The sequence below is a fragment of the Erinaceus europaeus genome, chromosome 11, assembly GCF_950295315.1.
Source record: "Erinaceus europaeus chromosome 11, mEriEur2.1, whole genome shotgun sequence".
NCBI lineage: Eukaryota > Metazoa > Chordata > Mammalia > Eulipotyphla > Erinaceidae > Erinaceus > Erinaceus europaeus.
The window spans coordinates 53,495,791-53,520,523 of NC_080172.1; the positions used below are offsets into that span (position 1 = coordinate 53,495,791).

General features: G+C 44.5%; 1 protein-coding gene across 2 annotated transcripts in view; it reads left to right on the plus strand.

Annotated features, from left to right (window-relative positions):
- Nucleotides 1–7,819: 7,819 nt before the first annotated feature.
- POGZ (pogo transposable element derived with ZNF domain) overlaps nt 7,820–24,733 on the plus strand; it is a 60,541-nt gene continuing 43,627 nt past the window's right edge. The window contains exon 1 of one of the 2 annotated variants that reach the window (XM_060201715.1): nt 7,820–8,158. The gene's annotated coding sequence lies outside the window, so the exon portion shown is untranslated. The remainder of the gene's footprint in view (nt 8,159–24,733) is intronic. The other variant, XM_060201716.1, reaches the window with a different exon arrangement.

Sequence of the window (24,733 nt, forward strand, 5' to 3'; positions counted from 1 at the left end):
TCCCCCAAATTCAATAATTTTATAAAATTTTGCAGCATTGGTGTCCCATCAATAGCAAAATAGTCTAAGTATAGGCAAAACTACAACTATATTTTCCATTATGTCATCCTGAAAATGTCAGCTGCTGACAGCAGAATGTTCCAGCACTGACCAAGTTGACATGGTCATTCTCTCTTTGGCACAAGGATCCATTTCTGGACACAGGGTGTTCACTGCAGGGCCCCTTTTAGAGATGTTGCCCTGGGGGGGGGGGGGAGACATAGCTCAGTCATGTTAGAGCATCAGCCTGTATGCCTGAGGTCCCAGAGCTCCCAGATTCAATCCCCCCAACACCAGCTTAGGCCAGAGCTGAGAAGTGCTCTGGTTCTCTGTCTCCCTTTCTTATTTTCTCTGTGTCTCTCATAACAAATAAATAAATCTTAAAAATAATAGAGATGTCCAGGGGCCGGGTGGTGGCGCACCTGGTTGAGTGCACACATTGCAGTGCTCAAGGACCTGGGTTTGAGCCCCTGGTCCCCACCTGCTGGGGGAAAGCTTTGCAAGTGGTGAAGTAGGGCTGCAGGTGTTTCTCTGTCTCTTTCCCTCTCTATCACCTCTTTCCCTCTTGATTTCTGGTTATCTCTATCCAATAAATAAATAAAGATAATAAAAACATTTTTAAAAGCCTTTTAAAAATTTTAAAAAAATAATAGAGATGTCACTATAGTGTCCCGGTGCGATGAGGTTTTCTTCATCTCTGAGACTATAAAATAACTCTGCCCTGGGGGCCACACAGCAGCACAGTGGATTAAGCACACATAATGCAAAGCACAAGGACCTATGCAACGATTCTGGTTCAAGCCCTCAGCTCCCCACCTGCAGGGGGGTTACTTCACAAGCCGTGAAGCGGGTCTGCAGGTGTCTATCTTTCTCTCCCCTCTCAGTCTTCCCTCCTCTCTCAATTTCTCTCTGTCCTATCCAACAACAACAGCAAACACAATAACAATAATAACAACAAGGGCAACAAAAATGGAAAAAATAGCCTCCAGGAGCTATTTTGTGCATAGTGCAGTCACCAAGCCCCACTGATACCCTGGAGGCAAAAAAAAAATCTGCCCTGGGCAGCCAGGAGATCACTCACCCAGTAGAATGCACTGCTGTCATGTCCAGGGACCTGAGTTTGAGTCGTCCCCACCCCCACCTCCTGTCACCTTATGGGGACAAGTGCAAAAGGAAGCTTTGGGAGCAGTGGAGTAGTACTGTGGTGTCTCTCCTCTTTGTGTCTCTGCCTCCATTCCCCTCTAACCTTTTTTGTTAAATAAAAATAAAAAGTTCACAAGGAGTGGCGGAACTGCATAGGTAGAAAGCCCCAGCTAAAACCCTGGTGGCAAAATGAATAGATAAAAATAACTCTTCCTGATTTCTTCCATCAAGTGGTCATTCAACTGTTGGTTGATCCTCCCTGGCTGTGACATGATTAGATCTCCATAATATCAAAAGAACATACTCCACTTCCTGACTGGGTGTTACTTTCTATCTTTGTTTTTCTTTCTATTCCCTCCCTCACTCTCTTCTTTCTTTACCTCCCTCCCTCCCTCCCTCCCTCCCTTTCTTCCTTCTTTTGTTCCGTTGCACAGGGAGGGGGTGACATCATGCCTTCACAATTCTATAACTCTCAATGGACTCTCTGACTTTTCTTTATTAAGTCAAAGATAGTGAGACAGAGAAAGAGTGGGAAGGAGGGAGAACAAGAAAGAGAGAGAGAGAGAGAGAGAGAGAGAGAGGGGAAGAGACATCGCAGCACTTGCCATGCATAGTGTTCCTGTGTCCTGATGGAAGCTTGAATCCAAGTTCCCAAGCATGGTAAAGTGCTGGAGAGCTACTGTTTTTATCCTTGTTTCTGGAGTTTTCGGTTCAAAGGTACTTGGGGTTCTTACAAAACTCCCGTGCTAACTAACATTCAGCACCATTGGCTTCCTTTATGCATTTGCAGCAGGCACCGCTCACACATATTTTGTTAGCCTTTATAGGTGTAAACTGTTGCCCAAGGCACAAAGTAAATTACAGAAAAATAGGTCACAGAGAAGTGAACAACACATCACAGAACTCAATCGGATTAAGAAGTGTGCAACTCCTCTTAGCCTGGCCCCCCAACACTCACTGCTCATCACTTGTAACAGGGTCCCAGCTCAGCTCCCTGTAGCTGCCCCACTCTTGCCTGCTGTTATCCACAAGAAGCCTTTAGTGTTTTTAAATATTTACTGGTTTTGTTATCAGAGAGAAAATGAGAAGGGAGACACAGAATACTGCTCAATTCTAGCAGATATGGTATGCTGGGGATTGAACTTGCAGCCTTTGGGGCTTTCAGCCTACAGGTTGATGCTTGAGCAGACTAAACTATCTTCTCAACCTCATCGTGAGTTTCTAGAAATTGTTCATTTTTTGGGTTAGTCACTTTTCAGCTTATAATCCTCCATTCACTTTACTTTCATAAAGAGGAAAGTTTCAATTTGGCTTCACTTTCTTTTCTTGAAAACAAACAAACAAGCAAACAAACAAAAAACAGGGGGCCAGATAATGGAGCTCCTGGTTATGTGCATATAGTACCAAGTGCAAGGACCCACACAAGATTCTGGATTTGAGCCCCTGACTCCCCACCTGTAGGGGAGATGCTTCACAAGTAGCGAAGCAGGTCTGCAGGTGTCTTTCTTTCTCCCTCTGTATTTCCCCCTCCCTAGTCAATTTTTTTCTGCTCTACCCAATAAAATGGGGGAGGGGGAGGGGGAGGCCTCCAGGACCAGTAGATTCGTAGTGCCAGCACTGAACACTACCTATCAAGGCAAAAAAAAAAAGTTACTTATTTATTTATTTTAATTAGAGAGTAGAGCACTGCTCAGCTCTGTCTTAAGGTGGTGCTGGATATTAAACCTGGGACCTCAGAGCCTTGGGCTTGACAGTCTTTTGCATAATTACTTTGCTCTCCCCCCAGCTTTGTGCTCCACTCTTCAACTTTTTGTTCAGAGATCACTTTATTTTTTAAATTTTTTAAAAAAGATTTTATTTACCCATGAGAAATATAGGAGGAAAGAGAAAAAGAACCAGGTATCAGTCTGATACATGTGCTGCTGGGGATTGAACTCAGGACCTTATGCTTGAGAGTCCAATACTTTCTCTACTGTGTCAAGTCCCGGACCACTCAAAGATCACATTAAATGATGAAGCCTTCCCCAGCCACCCACAAAAAATGACAAACTACTGTGCCCTTAGAGGTGCAATGCATGTTGGACTCTCAGGCATGAGGTTCCAACTTTGATCTTAGTATTTCATATGCCAGAGTGATTCTCTGGCTGTTTCTCTTTCCCATTAACACATAAATAAATCTTTAAAAATAAGTAGCACTGGGGGTCCGGTAGTAGCGCAGCAGGTTAATCGCACATGGTGCAAAGCACAAGGACTGGCATAAGGATCGATCCTGGTTCGAACCCCCGGCTCTCTACCTGTGGGGAGGGGGACTTCACAGGTCGTGAAGCAGGTCTGCAGGTGTCTATCTTTCTCTTCTCTCTCCCCATCTCTCTCGATTTCTCTCTGTCCTATTCAGCAACAATAACAGCAATGACAACACAATAATAATAACAACAACAACAAGGGTAACAAAATGGGAAAAATGGCCTCCAGAAGCAGTGGATTCGTAGCACAGGCACTGAGCCCCAGCAATAACCCTGGAGGCAAAAAAAAAAAAAAAAGAATGCTAAGTCCATAATGAGAGTATCAAGAATAGGGCAACAACAACAGCGCATGTAGCAGAGTGATGTTTGGCTCTCTCTCTCTCTCTCCTCCTACCTTTCTCATTAATAAATAAATTCTTTAAAAAAAAGTAAGTAGCACCATAGATTGTGCACCCAGTTTAAGTATACACATTACTAGGAGTTGGGTGGTAGTGCAGTGGGTTAAGCACATGTGGCTCAAAGCACAAGGACCAGCGTAAGGATCCTGGTTCCAGCCCTGCTCCCCACCTGTAGGGACGACATCAGTAACGACAACAATAACTACAACAGCATTAAAAAAGAAAAAGGGCAACAAAAGGGAAAATAAATAAATTTAAAAAAAAGTATACACATTACTTAATGTGCAAGGACCTGGGTTCAAGTCCCTGGGTCCTACCTGGAGGGGGGGGAAGCTAAAGGTCTATTTTTACCTCTTCTCTTTCAATTTCTCTGTCTCTAACCTAAATAAATATAAAAAAAGTTTTTAAAAAGCAATGGGGGCTGAGCGGTGCAAGGACCTCTGTAAAGATCCTGGTTTGAGCCCCCCTTACCCCCCACCCCCCACCCCTGCTCCCCACGTGCGGGGAGGGGGGGTCATCGCAAGCAGTGAAGCTGGTCTGTAAGTGTCTATCTTTCTCCCTCTCAGTTTTTTTCTCCTCTCTCAATTTCTCTCTGCCCTATCCAACAGCAACAACAGCAGGTACAACAAGAATAGCAAAAACAACAATGGAAAAAAGATGGCTGCCGGGAGCAGTAGATTCCTAGTGCAGGCACTGAGCCCCAGGAGGCAAAGTAAATACGTAGTGCCATCTTCCCCCCCCCCCCCAAGCACACTTTGAACTCCCTCATCTCTAACACAGCATCATTTCCTGTATCATATATTTAGTCTGTGTGCTAGATTGTTTTTTTCAAGATGGCCACAGTATATTTCCCACCCCACATACTTTTTAAAAAATGTTTTATTTATTTACTTTTTATTTATTGGGTAAAGACAGAGAAACAAAGAGGGAAGGGGAGACAGAGACGGGAAGAGACAGACATCTGTAGCACTGCTCCACCATTCATGAAGTTTCTCTCCTGCAGGTGGGGACTGGAGGTTTGAACCATGACCCTGGCACATAGTAACATGTGTACTCAACCAGGTGTACCACACCACCCAGACCCCCCCCCCCACACACACACATAACTTTCCTTACAATGTGTTGGTTCCACCACTCCCTTTGAGAGATGCCCCCTAACCCTCTGAATAAAGGACATGAAATTATAGTGAAAAATGGGAATATATGACCTATGTGCCTAGGTTACAAAATACCATAGGACCCCTGTCTGGGGACACTCAGTCCTGGAATTCAGCTACAATGACAAGGACATCCAGATCACAAGGGAGAGCCAACAGAAAGCTATTTTATAAAAATCCCAGCTTCTGTCCAACCCAGTGGTTACAACCAATTCCCAGACAAGTGAGACAACTTCAAAGCCAGCCACTGCAGATTCCAAATGAGAACTACATAGTTTAGTCTAATCCCCTTTAGGAATTTTGAGAAGTGATAATACATTTTTCTACACCATGGTTTGGGGGTAATTTGTTATTCACTAGTCTTATCAGAACAATGTGTTCCTCCACACAGTGTCTATCTTCCCAGTAAACACTATTATGAGTTCAGAACTTTTGTTTCTTTGTTGCTGGAGTTTCAGCACATTAGGCATATGGCAAGTACTCAGCAAAATGTTTGTTGGATGAATAGATACTTGATGATACATTTTTAGGCTACTACACATATATTTTTAACAAAAATATTGCACCAACCTAGCTTATGGTGGTGCAGAGGTGATTGAATCTGGGACCTCAGAGTCTGAAAAGTTTTTGCAGAACTATGATGCTATGCACTCCACCCTTAGAATGCTATTATTGGGGGCTGGCTGGTAGCACATTCGGTTAAGCACATAGTGCGTAGTGTGGACTCTGCAGAAGGATCCCAGTTCAAAACTCTGGTTCAAGCTTCCAGTATGAACCCCTGGCTCCCCACCTGCAGGGGGTTCATTTTGCAAGCGGTGAAGCAGGTCTGTAGGTGCCTTTTTCTTCCCCTTCTCTCTCAATTTCTCTCTGCCCTAACAGCAGCAGCAGCAGCAACAACAACAATGGAAAAATAATGGCCACCAGGAGCAGTGGATTCATTGTGCAGACACTGAGCTCCAGCAATAACACAGGAGGCAAAAAAAAAAAAAAAAAAAAAGAGTGCTTTTTTTTTTTTTTTTGTCTCCAGTTGTTGGGGCTTGGTGCTGACGCTAAGAATCTACCAGCGAACACTTTTTCCCCTTTTTTATTAGAACAGAGTGAAATTGAGAGAGGATGGGGAGATAGAGATGGATATGGAAAGACAAATGCCTGCAGACGTGCTTCAGTGCTTGTAAAGCGGACCCCCTACATCTGGGGAGCAGGGGCTCCACAGAATGCTATTCTAAAGGCAACACTGGACAAAGTGCATGGTGCAGTTCATTGGGCTCATCTTACAAAGAGTAAGTTGACACTCAAAACATGGCAAGGTTTTAATAGCATTTTCAGTGATACATAGCATTATAACTATTTATTATTACTGCATGAGAGCATAAACTAGGATTAGAGCCTCATGTGGAGTTTGTCTTATTTATTTACTTATTTTTGCCTCCAGGGTTATTGCTGGGGCTAGGTGCCAGCACTACAAATCCACCGCTTTTGGCAGCCATTTCCTCCCACTTCTTTCCTTTTATCCTTTTCCCTTTGATAGAACAGAGAGAAATTGTGAGTGGAGGGAGACAGAGGGAGATAGACACTGGCAGATCTGCTTCACCGCTTGTGAAGCGAACCTCCTGTAGGTGAGGAGCGGGCTCTCAAACAGGAGTTCTTGGGCAGGTCCTTGCGCATAGTAGTACTATGTTCGCTTAACAGGGTGTGCCTTCTGCTCGGCCTCCTGAAATTTGTCTTTTAGTCTTTAATTCCACCATGGGCTTTTCCAAGTGAGATCTGGAAAAACCTCAAGTATTTTTACTATGATCAGTGGTTTCTTTAAATTTATTTATTTTTACCAAAGCAATGTTCTACTCTGGTTTATGGTGGTACAGAGGGTTGAACCTGGGACTTTGGAGCTATCTACTCCCGTTCCAGTGGTTTCTTTTTAATATGGCATTGGGGCTTCACACAGGCATGACAACACAGCATACATAAAATAAAATTAATTATGGTCTGGATCTTCTTAATCATACACCAAGTATTTTGGTTTAGCATTTGGTTGGGAACAATTATCAGTGTATTAAGAGTAAAAAAAAAAAAGCAAGTATCTAAGAAGATGTGAAAATCTCAGAAGGTTATAAACTTATTATTATTTTAGTTACCTGGATAGGAGGTTAATTTTTGTCAGGGGCGGGGGAGTAACAAGCGAATGATCTTGAATGAATTCATTAGTTTCTTCAAGGCCTTGATTGGAGCATAAGGAATGGATGTAGTCTATGAGTTTTTTAGAATTGAGTTATTCACAGTACTTTAAAGAAGTCTCCACACATGCCTCACCTAGATAAATGGCCATGTAAGTCTTCTCATAGAATCAAGAGGGTTGGGGGTAACAATGGCTTCTTAAAAGTTTTTTGTTTTCCTTTCCCCCAAGAGTACTACCAGAAGGGACCTGGCTGAATGTCTCTAAGAGGAAACTGAGTGCCATTTTGCTACCTTGCCCGGAGGACAACTGTTGGTCCTCATGTGGCCTGAGGTCCCCCTCTAGGTGCAGAGACCCAGCTTAAGTGGAAAGTAGGATAGTGCCCCCATCTCCCTGCCAAGTCCAGGCAAGTGCACTGGAGGGCATTTTCAGTGCAAACCCCACTTTTCTCACCTGATCTCAGACATTGCTTCTGAGGCCGATTATTTATATTTCTCACTAGGAGGGGAGGAGAAAAAAAATGCTTTTATTTATTTTTTTGCAAGCCCCGGCAAACTTGATTGCCAAAGCAGCCCAGGCCGGGGTTAGGCTGCGCCGGTGACGCGGCAGCGCCGCCGCCAATGAGGAGGCTGCCGAGGGGGCAGGGCGGAAGTGACGAGCCGTATCCCTCCGCCGGGCGAGAGGGTCGGTGGGGGGAGTCGGCGTCTCTCTCCCCCGCGCCAGCTCCCGTACACGGAGCCGCATTCCTCGGCCCCCCCACCCCCTCCCTCGGGGCCCCCCCGCCCCCTCGGGAGAAAAAAATTCCACCCCGAGCCCCCGGAACCCGAGGGAGGCTTCCTGTCCCCCCACGGGGAGACGCGTCTGCAACGGTTCTCTCGCCGTCGTCTCCCCCCGAGCCCCCGTCCCCTTCCTTGCTCCCACCCCCTTCTCCCGGCGCGGGGTGCAAGGTCCCTTTAAGGCGACGGCGCCTTCTTCGGGTCAGAGGAGCGGCGGCGACGACCACGGGAGGTGAGTGAGCGAGCGCGCGAGCCTTCTCCCCCGCCCCCGCTCCCGGGGGTTCCGTTATCTTTCGCCGGGCACGGCGCTGCAGGGCGAGACAATGAGAGGGGGATGGGGCGCGCGCGGCGGGTGGGGGCGGGGGCCCGGAGAGGCGCGCTCCCGCCCCCTCTGCGAGTGGCGGCGCGGCGGGCGTGGGGCGCGGGCGCGCGTGTGTGTGCGTACGTGTGCGTGCGCCCCGGGTGCCGCGCGCGGGCCGCACCGCCGAGGCCCCTGCCCGCCGGCCCGACGCCCCCACCCCCTGGCGCCCGGCGCCGCGCGCGCCCTCCCCCTGCTCGCGCCCCACGGCCCCGCACAGCCGGCGTCCGCACGCACGCCCGGCGCCGGCGTCTCGGAGCGGTGGGCGGCGCGGCGCGGCGCGGGCGGCGGCGCCGGGCAGGGGCGGGGGCGCGAGCGGGCGGCGGCGCCGGGCTGGGGGAGTGGCGGCTTTGCGGAGCGCGGGGCAGTGCGAGCTGGCGGGGCGGCCCCTGTCGTTATGTAACCCCGGCCCGCCTGCCGCTCCCGGGTCCCAGCGCCCCGCAGCCGGCCGCACGTCTCCCCATTCGGCCCCTCAGGTGGCTTTGGGACGGCGCACGGGAAGGGTCGCCGCCGTGGACGCCATGTTCCTCCCCGGGACTATTTTCTCTGGGCCCGGAGCCCCCGCCGGGAAGGAGCTGGGGCGTCCACCTGCTCGCCCTGCTCCCCGCGCCGTCCCGCGCCGTCCCGCGCCGTCCCGCGCCGTCCCGCGCCGCTTCCCGCCACCTGCTCGCGACACGGCCCGCCCCCCTCGCTCGCTCCTGGTTCAGAAGCAGCAGTGGCGCCTTGCAGGCAGGTGGTAGCCCCGGGGTGGCCGTGGAGGTGCAGCTGGGCCGCCCTCTGCTCCCCCGACCTCCCGCCCAGCTCCCACCTGCGCTGCTAGGGGGTGTGGTTCCCATCCCCGTGAAGGAGCAGCCAGCCCAAATTTTAGACCAGGTGTTTCCGTAGCTGAAAGTTGACTCGTAGCTCAGTCCTTAACCTCGGGGTGCCTAAAGTGTCTTGCAGGTTACTGAAAGTATCCTTGGGGAGGCTTCATCTCTAAGTCTCTTTGAGATGGGGAGGATGATATCGCCTCCCCTTTTTAATCAAAGTCCTCAGTGTAAGGGACCGAGTAAGGGAACCACCACATTGAGAATGATTGGTCTAGCATAATCTACTCAAATGCAGTGGTGTAAAGATATTTGAGGAACGAGAGCCAGGGCATCACTCTGACACATGTGATGCCTGGGTTTGAACTCAGTACCTCATGCTTGGCCATCCAAGGCTTTATCCACTGCGCTACCTCTAAGGCTGCTATGATCTTAAAACCTTGGTTTCTTTCCTCCGCCTTTATAACAAACTTGGGTGAGCAATGTCTGAACGGAACATAGTGAAGACTCAAATGAGTGGGGTTTTGTTAGTTCTCATCCCTTATTTGAACCATGTAAACTAGGAAAGCTCTTTTCAAAGTACGATCCACTGACCCTTGGAGGTCCCTTTAGACCTTCTAGGGGTCATAAATGTGAGGGGTGTGTGGGCCAGGTGGTGGCACACCTGGTTAAGCACACACAGTACAGTGCACAAGGACCAGGGTTCAAAGCCCCTGTCCCCCATCTGCAGGGGGAAAGCTTCACAGTGAAGCAGTCCCTCTCTGCAACCCCTTGATTTTTCTGTGTCTATCCAATAATAAAAAATAAGATTTAGAAAAATTGAAAAAAAGAAATTTAAAAAATAAGGGGTGTGGGGTCTGTGCGGTAGCGCAGCAGGTAAGTGCACCTGGCACAAAGAGCAGGGACCGGCTCAAGGATCCCGGTGCTAGCCCCCGGTTCTCCACCTCCAGGGGGGGTCCTTCACAGGTGATGAAGCAGGTGTGCAGGTGTCTTTCACCCCCACCCGAATCCCTTCCTCTCTCGATTTATCTCTGTCCTAGCCAACAACGACAGTAATAATAAGTGCAACAAAAATGGCCTCCAGGAGCAGTGTATTTGTAGTGAAGTCAACGAGCCCTATCAATAACCCTGGAGACAAAAAAAAAAAAAAAAAAAAGCAAGGGGTGTGTGGTGTTGTGTGTGGCAGGGAGATTGCAGATGTGCAGTTTCACCACTCCTGGACCGGTTTTTCGATTTTTCACTTGGAGATATATACACACACATACACACATCCTGACAGTAGAACCTCTTTTGCCAAAGGTGAGATATCTCCTATGTACTTGGACTACTCATATAGCAAGGCAGACTGCTGTACCCGGTAAGCTGTATTTCCCACCCTAAGAGTATCTTTTTCTTTTAATTCGAGTACAAATTGAGAGGGTAGTGGGAGAGAGAAAGAAAGACAGCTGCAGCATTGCTTAACTGCTCATGAAGATTTCCTCTCTGCAGTTGGTGTACTTGTGCATGGTGGGGTGTGCATTCTATGGGATGAACCACCACCCAGCCCCCTGATTTTTTTTTTCTTTGTCTTTTTTACCAGAGCAATGCTCAGCTCTGGTTTGTAGTGCTGGGGACTGAATCTGGAACCTCTAGTGTCTCAGGCATGAGAGTCATTTGTATAACTATTATGCTGTCTCTCAGGCCTGTCCCCTTCTCCCTTTTTAGTGACATTTGCATTGATGGTCCAGAAGCAGTGCTGGATAAAACTATTGTGGTATTAAGCATAAAGGGAGGCAATAGTAAGTCTACTTTAAGTATGTTCCAAGTGGGTCCATGACTTAATTAATTTCTGCCTGAGTCTGATCCTAACATGCAAATGAACTAAAAAATAACGTCTGGGAAGATGGTGTCAGAGTTGAGAATAGGACTAGAAAGCTGGATTAGGGCAGAGTAGCTCCCAAACATGATGCAAGTATATAAATACCACTTAACTGTTTATCCCATTGATCTGAGCTGGAGGCCCATATATATTCCTGTTTAGCACAAGAACCTCTGAGTCCCTGTCATTCTGAGCCTGCAGTTCATGATCACAGCTAGGAACATTCCAGGCTGCACTCATTTTATTACCAGTTTTCCTCAAGTGGCAGAGTAGGTTGATCCAGCCTCCCTTCAAATTGTGGGGCAGTCCCTACCATTGCTGCTCTGTAGTGAGGGCAGGGTCCTGGAGAGGCCCACGAGAAAGCTTATAATGATATTCCTGGTGGAAATGAGCAGTGATGGTGAAGAGAGAGAGCTAGACTAGGCCCAGCGGTGGGGCGGTAGCGCAGTGGGTTAAGCGCGCCTGTTGCAAAGCAAAAGGACTGATGGAAGAATCCTGGTTGGAGCCCCCGGCTCCCCACTTGTAGGGGAGTCGCTTCACAGGTGGTGAAGCACGTCTGTAGGTGCCTTTCTCTGTCTTCCCCTCCTCTCTCCATTTCTCTCTGTCCTATCCAACAATGAACGACATCAACAATAATAACTACAACAATAAAACAAGGGCAACAAAAAGGAATAAATAAATATTAAAAAAAAAAAAAAGGAAGACTAGGCCCATCTTATCTATGTGGAAATCCAAGGATTCCCTGACTAGAGCCCCAGATGATGGGGTGGCCAGGTATTGACTGAAAAAAGGCCATCATTAAAGTGAGCCAGTCTCTTGCTCTTATCCAGCTTTTATAGTCCTTTATCTGATGAGGCTAGACTTTCTTCCAGTTGTTAGTTCATTGAATGTCATGTGTTGTATCCAGACAGGTTGGGATCTAGTCTCAAGTTAAGGAGGGAATAGACCTAGGGTTTAAGTGAGACCTAAGTTAACCTTAAAGTTTTACTGCATTTAACTTGTTTGATGATTATAATAGTTTTCATAGTGGACAATAATTGTCCTTTAGTTGATAAAGCTTCTATCAGTTTTAGAGTTTCTGGTCTAATATCTAAATCTTTAATCCTTTTTGATTTGATCTTGGTTTATGGTGTTAGGTGGTGGTCTAGTTTCATTTCTCTACATGTGGCTGTCTAGTTTTCCCAGCACTATCTGTTGGAGAGGCCATTGAATGGTTTTGGCCCCTTTGTCATATATTAGGTGCTTGTATATATGTGGGCTTATTTCTGGGCTTTTGATTCTGCTCCATTAATCTAAGTGTCCATTTTGTTTTGTTTTGCCTCGCCTCCAGGGTAATCTCTGGGGCTCCGTGCCTAAGGAAGGAATCCACTGCTCCTGGAGGCCATTTTTCCCATTTTGTTGCCATTGTTATTGTTATTGCTGTCATTGTTGCTTGATAGGACAAAGAGGAATCAATAGAGGAGGGGAAACAGAAGAGGAGAGAGAGACACCTGCAGACCTGCTTCACCATTTGTGAAGCCGCCACCCTCCTACAGGTTGGGAGCCGCGGACTCAAAATGGGATCCTTCTGCTGGCCCTTGCGCTTTAGGCTATGTGTGCTTAGCCTGCTGAGCTACCACCCTCCCCTGTGTCCATTTTTATTCCAGCATTTTATTCCATGCTGTTTTGATTACATTTGCTTTGTAATATAAACTGAAATTGGAGAATATGATACCTCCATAGTTTCCCTTTTTTTCTCAGAAGTGCTTTGGCGATTCATGGCTTTTTGTGTTTCCACACATATTTTTGGACAAGTTGTTCAGTTTACTTAAAAAATGACATTGGAATTTTGATAGGGATTGCATTAAAACTGTAGATTGCTATTGGTAGAATGGCTGTTTTAGTAATATTTACTTTTCTGACCCAAGAACAAGGAATGTTCTTCCACTTCTGCGTGTCCTCCTTTGGTCTCTCTTTTTTTAAAAAAATTTTTATTTATTTAATTTTTTTTTTGAGAGTGATTCAGAGAGAGACACACACAGAGAAAGAAACACCAGAGCACTGCTCAGCTCTGGTTTATGGTGGGGTGTGTGTGTGTGGGGGGATTGAACCTGGGATTTAGGAGCCTCAGGCATGAGAGTCTGTTTGCACAGTCATTATTGCTGTCGTGCCCCCTCCCCTCACTTTTTATTTTTAGAGAAAGAAAGACACTAAAGTACCACTTTACCACTCATGGTGCTCTATGTGGTGCTGAGGATTAAACCCAGGCTCTCATGCATAGTAAGGTGTGTGCTTTACCCACTGAGCATCTCCCATACCCTTTGCTCCCTCACTACGTGTTCTTTTTATGAAGGTAGAGATTGCTAATTTGAATTGCAGACTTGGTGTTGGTTGGTGCCTTTGGCAATGTCAGCTCTGGTAAGCTTTGATGTTAGCCATAACCATAAAAACTTATTTTACTTTTCAAAAGATTTTAGTGTTTAATCTTTATTTATTTATTGGATAGAGACAGCCAGAAATTGAAAGGGTAGTGATAGAGAGGGAGAATGACAGACACAAAAACTTACTTTTATATATAAATAAGGGGATAGAGAGAAAAGAGAAGTGGACATATTGCTAATACTTAGCAGAGTTAAATGAAACTGAGTAGAAAATAAATTAGAAAACATATAAGCTTTCATGGAACAAAGGTTTTCTTGAGAAAAGAACTCCTGAATTTTTTTTATCCTCTAATAATAGGCAATGTCTGTGGCCTGGGTTGTGGCTTCATTGATAAAGTATTGAATTCTTAAGCATAAAGTCTTGATTTCAAGCCCCAGCATTGCATGTGCCAGAGTGATTCTAGTTCTCTTTTTCTTTTCCTTTTTCATTAATAAACAAATCTTTAAATAAAAATAGGGAACTTCCTATGTGTTGAGCCTCAATTTCAGTTACTGGCACCACATAATACCAGAGCTGAGAGATACAGCTCTGGTGTGTCTTTCTCACACATGAGCTAAATATCTTTTTTTTTTTTCTTCCTTTTTTAAGCAAAATTGAACTGTGGTAGCCTAAGAGATAGAGTAGTGGCTAGAGAGAACACTGGAATATGTGCTATAATAATGTTCTGACTATTTCCCTCTTATATTAATAAATATACACATATATGTATATATATTTTTTTAATTGAACTTTTGTTTTTGTGACCAGGGAGATTGTGCCATCCGTAGTGCAGTAGACTTGCATACCTGAGACACCAGAGGTCCCAGGTACCACCATAACCCAGAGCTGAATAGTGCTCTGGTTTAGAAAAAATTTTTTTGAGCTTTGTTTTATTTACTTTGAGCTTCATTATTATATTGTTGTTATTTTAATTTAAATTTTTAAATTTTTATTTATTTGTTTCCAGGGTTATTGCTGGGACTCAGTGCCTGCACTAGGAACCCACTGCTCCTGGAGGCCATTTTCCCCATTTTTTTTTGTTGCCCCTTTTACCCTTGTCATAATTATTGTCATTGCTGCTGTTGTTGGATAGGACAGAGAGAAATAGAGAGGAGGGGAGATCGAGAGGGAGAGAGAAAAACAGATACCTGCATACCTGCTTCACGCTTGTGAAGCAACCCTCCTCAGGTATGTAGTGGGGCCTTCAAACCGGGATCCTTATGTGGGTCCTTATGCTTCGTGCCATGTGCACTTAACCTGCTGCGCTACCGCCTCAACTCCTTGAGCTTCATTGTTAAAAATAGAGATTTATTGCTTAACTTTAATTGTTTTAGTAAAGATAACATAACTAGGGAGTCGGGTGGTAGCGCGCAGAAGGCCACAAAGCACAAGAACCAGAGTAAGGATCCGGGTTTAAGCTCCAAAGATTTGGGTTTGAGCCCTAGTGTCCCACCTGCAAGGGACTGCAGGGGAGTCGCTTCACAGGCGGTGAAGCAGGTCTGCAGGTGTCTGTCTTTCTCTCCCCCTCTGTCTTCCCCTCTTCTCTACATTTCTCTCTGTCCTATCTAACAATGATGACATCAATAACAATAACTACAACAATAAAAAAGGGCAAAAAAAGGGAAAATAAATATAAAAAATAAAGATAACTGGTATTTAGGCCCTCCTTGATAAAGAACTTGTTGGTAGATAAGTGGAAAGTGTTTTGTGTTGGGGAATATTAGGTTATTTTTCACTATACGTATTTTTATAAGTGATTTAAAGATAAGGTAATAGGGATATTCTTTTTTTTTTTTTTTTTTACTTTCACACTCATTATCTCACTTATGTGAGCTGACTTTTTTTTTTAATCTTTTTTTATTTATAAAAAGGAAACATTGACAGAATCATAGGATAAGAGGGGTACAACTCCACACAGTTCTCACCACCAGAAAACTGTATCCCATCCCCTTCCCTGATAGCTTTCCTTTTCTTTAACCCTCTGGGAGCATGGACCCAAGGTCATTGTGGGATGCAGAAGGTGGAAGGTCTGGCTTCTGTAATTGCTTTCCTGCTGAACATGGGCATTGACAGGTCGATCCACATTCCCAGCCTGCCTCTCTCTTTCCCTAGTAGGGTGGGGCTCTGGGGAAGCAGAGCTCCAGGACACATTGATGGGGTTATCTGTCCAGGGAAGTCTAGTTAGCATCATGGAACCTGGTGGCTGAAAGGAGAGTAAACATATAAAGCCAAACAAATTATTGAACAATCATGAATCTAAAGGCTGGATTAGTTCAGATGAAGAGTTGGGGAGTACTCCATTTTGTAGCTAGCTAGTAAGCTTATTTTAGTTATATCCCAAAGGCCCTATGACTATAATTCTACACCATTCCCACCGCAGAAGATCTGTACCCTCCACTTCACTCCAGTAGTAACCACAGTAGTTCTCCCAAGTTCGAGGTATGGCTTGACAATACATATTTTCATCAGAGTACTTCTTGATCATGTGCAATAATATAGGAAGTGAACCTGGAAACTTGCGCATATAAAGAGTGCATTCTACTCAGCCACATTGAAGTCACTTGAAAACATAAATGCTGTTTGTTTTTAGGATTATGATTGTTTATTTCTCACCCTGAAGCAAGAGAGAGTTGTGTTTGGTTGGCTGATTTTGTATTGTTTTTGCCAGCACTTGCTCAGGTCAGATTTACATTGGCACCAGAATTGAACCTGGGGGTTCAGAGCCTCAAGCATGAACGATGGTTTGCAAAACCAGCCCAAGAGTGTTATTCTTTAAGTTTCTTTATGTATTTTTTCTGTTGTAAATGTTCTTTTTGTCTTGCTTGTAGGGAGGATGTCCTAGCACTGAATTGAAAGTGTTAAGATACTGAATTCTTTCTTGAATTTACTTTACAGCTTTAAAGAACCAGACAAATTAAGGGAATTCAGTGTTTCAAGTGCCAGATCCTTCTGGAGAGTTTTGGTAGAGATCAGATTTTTTTTTTTTAATTTGAGATAGGTAAACATTTACTGGTTATTAAATACCTCTAAAGTAGAGAGCTGTATCTGGTTCTTTCTGCTGCTTTTAAATAACAGTGTGCAAAAGGTCTTATTGTAGCTTGCATTTTCAGTTATGGTAGGCTGTTATATTTTAGTTAACTGTAGGATCTGAGTAGAAAGTAGACTACCATATTTGCAGATACAGTGCCCTTTTCCAAGAAAACCATGTCTCTGATATACCCATATTGTAGGTGGGAGGATTAATACCTAATATTTAAAAGACTAAGAGATGGGTTGTTCACGAGATGGCACAGTAGATAAAACATTAATCTCTCAAGCATGAGGTCCTGAGTTCATTCCCTGGCAGCACATGTACCAGAGTGGTGTCTGGTTATTTCTCTCCCTCCTTATTAATAAGTAAATAAACAAAATATTAAAAAAAAAAAGACTGTGAGATGGAATCTGAAATCTCAGGTTTACAAAACATGTATTATCTTTTTAAAAATTTGAACATGGGGGGGCTGGGCAGTAGGCACTGTTTTAACCACACATAGTGTGAAGCACAGGATCCCAGTTCAAGCCCCTGCCTCCTTACTTGCAGGGTCGCAAGCAGTGAAGCAAGTCTACAGGTGTCTGTCTTTCTCTCTCCTTCTCTACTCCCCTGCCACCCCAGTTTCTCTCTGTCCTATCCAACAACAGCAGTAGCAGCAGCAACAATAACAATGGGGAAAAGATGGCTACCAAGAGCAATGGATTTGTAGTGCAGGCACTAAACCTCGGTGATAATCCTGGAGGCAAAAAAGAAAAAAAATTTTGAACATGTAGAATAGATGAGAATACTTTTGTGGCAAGGGATATGGTACAATGGGAAAACATTGGACTTTCAAGTATGAGGTTCTAAGTTCAGTCTCTCTCTCGGTGAATAAATCCTTTTTTTTTTCCTTCAGCACCAGAGCACTGATCAGCTCTGGCTTATGGTGGTGTGGGGGATTGGACCTGGGACTTTAGATCCTCAGACTGGAGTCTCTTTGCATAACCATTATATTCCTACCTCTGCCTGAATAAACCCTTTTAAAAAATATTCCCTTTTGTTGCCCTTGTTTTATTGTTATAGTTATTACTGTTGTTGTTATTGATGTTGTCGTTGGATCGGACAGAGAGAAATGGAGAGAGGAGGGGAAGATGGGGAGAGAAAGATAGACACCTGCAGGCCTGCTTCACCATCTGTGAAGGGATTCCCCTGCAGGTGGGGAGCCGAGGGCTGGAACCGGGATCCTTACGCTGGTCCTTGGCACTTTGCACCACTTGTGCTTAACCCGCTGCAGTACCGCCCGACTTCCGAATAAACCTTTTTTTTTTAATTCCCTTTTGTTGCCCTTGTTGGTTTATTGTTGTAGTTATTATTGATGTCGTTGTTGTTGGATAAGACAGAGAGAAATGGAGGGAGGAGAGGAAGACAGAGAGGGGGAGAGAATGATAGACACCTGCAGACTCTGCTTCACCACTCGTGAAGGTTTCCCTCTGCAGGTGGGGAGCCGGGGGCTCCAACCAGCATCTTTCTGCTGGTCCTTACTTTGCACCGCCTGCGCTTAAATTTCTGTGCTACCGCCAGATTCCCCGAATAAACCCTTTTTAAGGAGACTTTTCAAGAAGTGTTTATAATGAATCCTATAACCTAGATACATTGATTTTTTTTTTTTAATTTATTTTCCCTTTTGTTGCCCTTGTTTTAGTGTAGTTGTTGTTGTTATTGATGTTGTCATTGTTAGATAGGACAGAGAAATGGAGAGAGGAGGGGAAGACAGAGGAGAGAAAGACACCTGCAGACCTGCTTCACTGCCTGTGAAACGACTGCCCTGCAGGTGGGGAGCCAGGGGCAGGAACCGGGATTCTTACTCTGGTTCTTGTGCTTTGTGCCACATGCACTTAACCCACTGCACTACCCACTTGACTCCCTAGATACAGTGGTTTTTAATATGTTGGTATACTATAAAAAACAAAAACTTAGGCAGGTGGTGGTGCACCTAGTTGAGTCCACATGTTACAGTGTGCAAGGACCCGGGTTCAAGCCCCTAGTCCCCACCTGCAGAGGGAAACCTTCACAAGTGGTGAAGCAGAGTTGCAGGTTTTTCTCTTTCTCCCTCTCTGTCTCCATTCCTTTCAATTTCTGGCTATCTCTATCCAATAAAAATAAAGATAATAAAAACATTTAAAAATAAATAAAAACAAAAGCTCAGAATACCTTTATCTGGCTAAAGCACATGAAAGTCACAGCTGGGGCTGAAGATAGCTCACCTGGTAGGGCATATGTCTTACCCAGATTCAAGTCTCAGTACTACATGTGAACATCATGGGTCCAGGAGTACAGGTTCTGTGGTGTCTTGCTGTCACTCACTCTAAAGTGATGGAGTTGGCCTAGGACCTGTGAAGTCCAATATATGTGAGTCCACAGCACTGGAAAACAAAAGCAATTCACATTTTGGCCCAGGAGGTAGTCACAAGCAAGAAGTCTGAGTGCCATCCCCAACAGTATATGTGCCAGAATGCTGCTTTCTCATAAATAAGTAAATCTTTTTTTAAGTCAGATTCATAATACTTCCATTACATATTTACTAAGAATAAATACATCCTCTTATATAACTACTACACTGTTATCTTTTTTAAGAAAAGTAGTAATTGTTAAATATCATATACTATCTAATATGTATTGAGATGTTCCAGTTGTCCCCAAACTGTCATTATAATTTTTTTTGTTAAAATATTTTTATGTATTAATTAATGAGAGGGAAAGGAGGAGGGAGAGATGGAGGGAACCAGACATTAGTCTGGTATATGTGCTGCCGGGAGTTGAACTCAGGACCTCATGCTTGAGAGTCCCACACTTTACCCACTGTGCCACCTCCTGGACCACTCATTATAATTTTTTAAAATATTATTGCCTTTTGTTGCCCTCGTTGTAGTTATATTGTTGTTGTTGATATCATCACTGTTGGATAGGACAGAGAGAATTGGAGAGAGGGGAGGGGAAGACAGAGAGGGGAGAGAAAGACACCTGCAGACCTGCTTCACCGCCTATGAAGGGACTCCCCTGCAGGTGGGGAGCCGGGACCTCAAATTGGGATCCTTATGCCAGTCCTTGCACTTTGCACCACATGCACTTAACCCACTGTGCTACCGCTGACTCCCTCATAATTTTTAAAAGATATTTTATTTATTTTAGTGGGAGAGGGAGACCAGAGCATGGCTTAACTCTGGTTTATGGTGGTGTTGGGGACAGACCTGGGACCTCAGAGCTTCAGGTATAAAGAACTGAGCAGGGTTGAGCAGTGGCACACCCCTTTAAGCACACATAGTGCAAATCATAAGGACCTGTGCAGGGATCCCGGTTCAGGCTCCCGGCTTCCACCTGCAGGTGGGTTGTTTCACAAGTGAAGCAGGTCTGCAGGTGTCTTTTTCTCCTCCTCTGTCTTACTCACCTCTCTCAACTTGTCTCTGTCCTCTCCAACAACAAAAATGGAGGAAATGGCCACCGGGAGCAGTGGATTTATAGTGCATGCACTGAGCCCCAGCAATAAACCTGGAGGCAAAAGGAAAAAAAAGTTATTTGCATAATCATTAAGCTGTCTCCACAGCCCCATATAATGTCATATTTTTTTACATGTGTAACCCCCTTCACCCCCACTCCCACTGCTCAACTCTGGCTTGTGGTGGTCTGGAGCTTGAATATGGGATCTTGGAGCCTCAGGCATGAAAATCATTTGTATAACCATTATGCTATCACCCAAGAGCATTATAATAGTTTTTTCTTTTTCTTAATGAGAATCCAGTGAAGGTTCACATGCTACATTTATTTCTATTATTTTTTTAGTCTGGTATAGTCTTCTCACTTACTCTGGCATAATCTGAAAAGCTCTTGTTGTTCTTTCAAACCTGATTGATAACTGGGTTTGAAAGTAATTTTGGGAAGAGGTCTTTTCCACTCAAAACTGGAATCACTGGCCAGGATATTAACTGCTTAATACCCTGCCATGTACAGGACAGTTGTGACACAAGATTTAGAAATCTTAACCAAAAAAGAAATCCTGATCAAAATGAAGGAAACATTGTTTTAAAAGATATATTTACTTACTTGTTAATGAGAGAGAAAAAGAGAAAGAGAGAATCAGAGCATCACTTTGGCACATGTGATGCCAGGGATTGAACTCTGGACCTCCCATTTCAGAGTGAAGGGGAAACTTTAAAAAGCAACCTACATTCTGTGCATGAAAAGACATCCTTTCTCTTAAAAGTATTTTATTCTCTCAAAATGGAAGATAAGCAGAATAAATTCCTATGAATTATTCAAATAGTAACATTTTACAGAGTAAAAATATTTTCTTTTTTTTTTCCTCCAGGGTTATTGCTGGGCTCGGTGCCTGCACCATGAATCCACCTCTCCTGGAGGCCATTTTTCCTCCTTTTTGTTGCCCTAGTTGTTGCAGCCTCGTTGCGGTTATTATTGCCATTGTTGACGTTGCTTTGTTGTTGGATAGGACAGAGAGAAATGGAGAGAGGAGGGGAAGACAGAGAGAGAGGGGAGAGAAAGATAGACACCTACAGACCTGCTTCACCGCCCGTGAAGCGACTCCCCTGCAGGTGGGGAGCCAGGGGCTCGAACCGGGATCCTTACACCGGTCCCTGCGCTTTTGCCACGTGCGCTTAACCCACTGTGCCACCGCCTGACTCCCTTGTAAAAACATTTTCATAAAACTCATACATCTAGCTTGGTTCAATCTAGACTCATCTACCTGTGAAACTATTTTTTGTCTTTATGACTTGTGTCATTATCCCCCTCACCCGCCACTGCCAGGGGCCAGGGGCCAGGGTTATCACTAGAGCTCAGTTGCAAGCACAACTCCACCACTCTTGGCAGTCATTTCTTTTTCTTTTCCATTACATTTTTTGGGGGAGGGGGTAAAAAGAACTACTTCATCACTGATGAAACATACTCCTGCAGGTGGGGACCAGGAACTTGAACTCACACATGATAACATGTGCATTCTACCAGCAGGACCACTACTTGGCCCCAGGACAAAGTCTTACTTGAAGAACTATTAGTTGTGTATCGCAGGAGATGGTTCAGTGAATGGGGCATTGAACTCTCAAGTCTGAAGTCCTGATTCAATCTCCACCATCACACATGCCAGAGTAATGCTCTGACTCTCCCTTTATTTACATCCCACCAGAGCTATCACTGGGGTTTGGTGCCAATACTATGAATCCATTGCTCGTGGTGGCCTTTTTTTTCTTTTCTATGTTATTTGATGGGACAGGAAAAAAAAAAATTAGAAAGGAGGGGGAGAGAGAAATAGGTGAGATATCTCTCAGCCTTTTGTTTCTTTTTAATTTAGTTTCTAGCTAACATTGCCTTGCGTTGATACTTTATGTGTTTTTCTTGATCATTCCCCCTGAGCGTGTGTGTGTGTGTGTGTGTGTGTGTGTGTGTGTACAGAAATAAAATAGAATTAGATACTTGCTAGAATCAAGATAAGATCTCCCCATTTAAACAGTGTAATTGACTTCCAGAGGTGGGGGTACGGAGCAGCAGCAGCTGTGTTTCTCTCCTTTCCTCTCCCTGGTAAACTAGGAATACCAAAGGAGACCACCTGGGACCACAACAAGACAGGACTAGAACAACTTCAGGAACCCACCAAATCACTGGTGAGTGCAAACACGTGTGGCTCACGGACAGAGAGCAACCTAGGGAGAGATTAAGTGGCTGGTAACAGTCTGGCAGTTTACCAGTTGAGACACCACCACCAGTCTGTTTCACCAGCAAGAAGACAGCTGAAGGGAAGAGAGGACTCCCATAAGACTCACCAAATGCAACTGTGAGTCTCCATTGCTACTGCCTTCAGAATCTGGAACAGTGACAGGGAGGCCCTGTGCTGATACCAGGGGACAGAGAATTAACAAGGAAACTCAGGAGAAGACCTATACCTTTGTGGCCTAGTGGTGCAGGCTGTGAAAGTCTTTGCATAATCACTGGATTATCTCTGCCACACCCTGCTTTATTTCTTGGTCAACAGTCAGTGTTTAGGCTAAGAAGCCTACTTATAGTTTAAAAGCCCTCAGGCTCCCATAGCCTACAGGGAAGAAAAAGAACAAAAGAGGCTTTTAAGCCACTGAACTCCAACTCAGGGATTAAAATAATATTGAAACAACTGTCAACTTCTACAACTGTGAACCCTTTAATTACATTACTTAGACACAAGTCAATCCAGGCAAGAGTGATCAGTAATTTGAAAAATGCTGCAAGAGGGACCTCATAACACACTATATAAAATGGTTAAACCAACTAAAAGAAATATTGGAGAAATGAACCAGGACAAGACTCCAGCTAAAAGCCCCTCAAAAGGTGAAGTACAAAATAATGAGGTCAACATCCAAACACTAGTTAAGGAAATAATTACAGGAGTGAGTAAAGAGTTTGAAAGAATTGTCATCAGAAATGCAGAAACATCCAATTAGACACTGGAAGAAAACACTATCTCAAGGTTATTAGAGAGCTGAAAGCTGAAATAGCTGAGCTAAGAACACAATTAACTGAACAAGGTAAAGCAGTATCAGAACAGGGTAGCAATATAGTTGAACTCCAGAAAACAGTAGAGGGGAGAGAGAATAGAATAAATGAGGCTGAAGATAGACACAACTGAAGATTAGAGACAACTAAAAAAGATCTCAAAAAGAGACTAAGAGATACTGAAAAACAACAACAGAGACCTATGGGATGACTTCAAAAGAAATAATATATGCATTATTGGCTTAACAGAGAAAGAAAGATGGAGGGGAAGAAAGCATTCTTCAGGACATAATTGCTGAAAATTTGTCTAGACAACATCAAAGACATAAAGGTTCAAGAGGCCCAGAGGGTCCCAAACAGAATTAACTCAGACTTAAAGACGCCAAGACACATCCTATTTAGAATGGAAAGGAATAAGGATAAAGGATCCTGAAGGCTGCAAGAGAAAAACAAAGCATCACCTACAGAGGAAAACCCATAAGATTAGCAGCAGACTTCTCCACACAAACACTATAGGCCAGAAGAGAATGGCAAGATATCTATCGAATGCTCAAGGCTTTCAACCAAGACTACTGTATCCTGCTAGACTGTCATTCAAACTAGATGGAGGCATAAAAACCTCAGACAAGCAGTAGTTGAAAGAATCAACTATCACAAGCCTGCCCTGAAAGAAGTTCTGAAAGGTCTCCTATAAACAGACCACCATAAATAGTCTATTTATCAGAACACATATATAAAAGTCTACAAGAATGGCGTTAAAATATCTTCAGTCTTTGATATCAATAAATGACAATGGCCTACTTCACCTATTAAAAGACACAGAGTAGGAAGGTGGATTAGAAAACATAACCCAACAATATGCTGTCTACAGGAAACCTACCTAACTCAACAAGACAAACAGACTCAAAGTGAAAGGATGGAAAACTATCATACAGGTTTATGGCCCACAAAAAGGGGCAGGAACAGCTATTCTCATATCTGACATGATAGACTTTAAAGTAAATAAAATTCAAGAAGATAGGGATGGACACTACTTAATGCTCAGAGGATCAATCAATCAAGAGGATTTAACAATTATTAACAGCTATGTACCCAGTGAGAAGCCATCTAAATACATCAAACATCTGCTGAAAGAGCTACAGCAATATATTAACAGCAACACAGTCATAGTAGGGGACTTCACAATACCCCACTCTCTCAACTTGACAGATCTTCCAGGCAGAAAATCAATAAAGAAATGAGGGAGCTGGGGGTTGGGCGGTAGGGCAGTGGGCTAGGCGCACTTGACGTAAAGCACAGCACAAGGACCCGTTTAAGGATCCCAGTTCGAGCAGCTGGCTGCCCACCTGCAGGGGCGTCGTTTCACAAGCAAGTCTGTAGGTGTCTTTCTCTCCCTCTCTCTGTCATCCCCTCCTCTCGATTTCTCTCTTCCTGTCCAACAACAAATGACATCAACAACAACAATAATAACCACAACAAAGCTAAAAAAAGGGCAACAAAGGGGGGGGGGAAATGGCCTCCAAGAGCAGTGTATTCATGGTGCAGGCACTGAGCCCCAGCAATAACCCTGGAGGCAAAAAGAAAGGAAGGAAGGAAGGAAGAAAGAAAAAGAAAGGAAGGACAACAATGAGATACCACTCCTATGAGAATGTCATATATCAGAAAAGGTAACAGTAGCAAATGCTGGAGAGGGTGTGGCATCAAAAGAACCCTACACTGCTGGTGGGAATGTCAATTGGTTCAACCTCTGTGGAGAATGGTCTGGAGAACTCTCAGAAGACTAGAAATGGACCTACCCCATGACCCTGCAATTCCTCTCCTGGTGATATATCCTAAGGAACCCA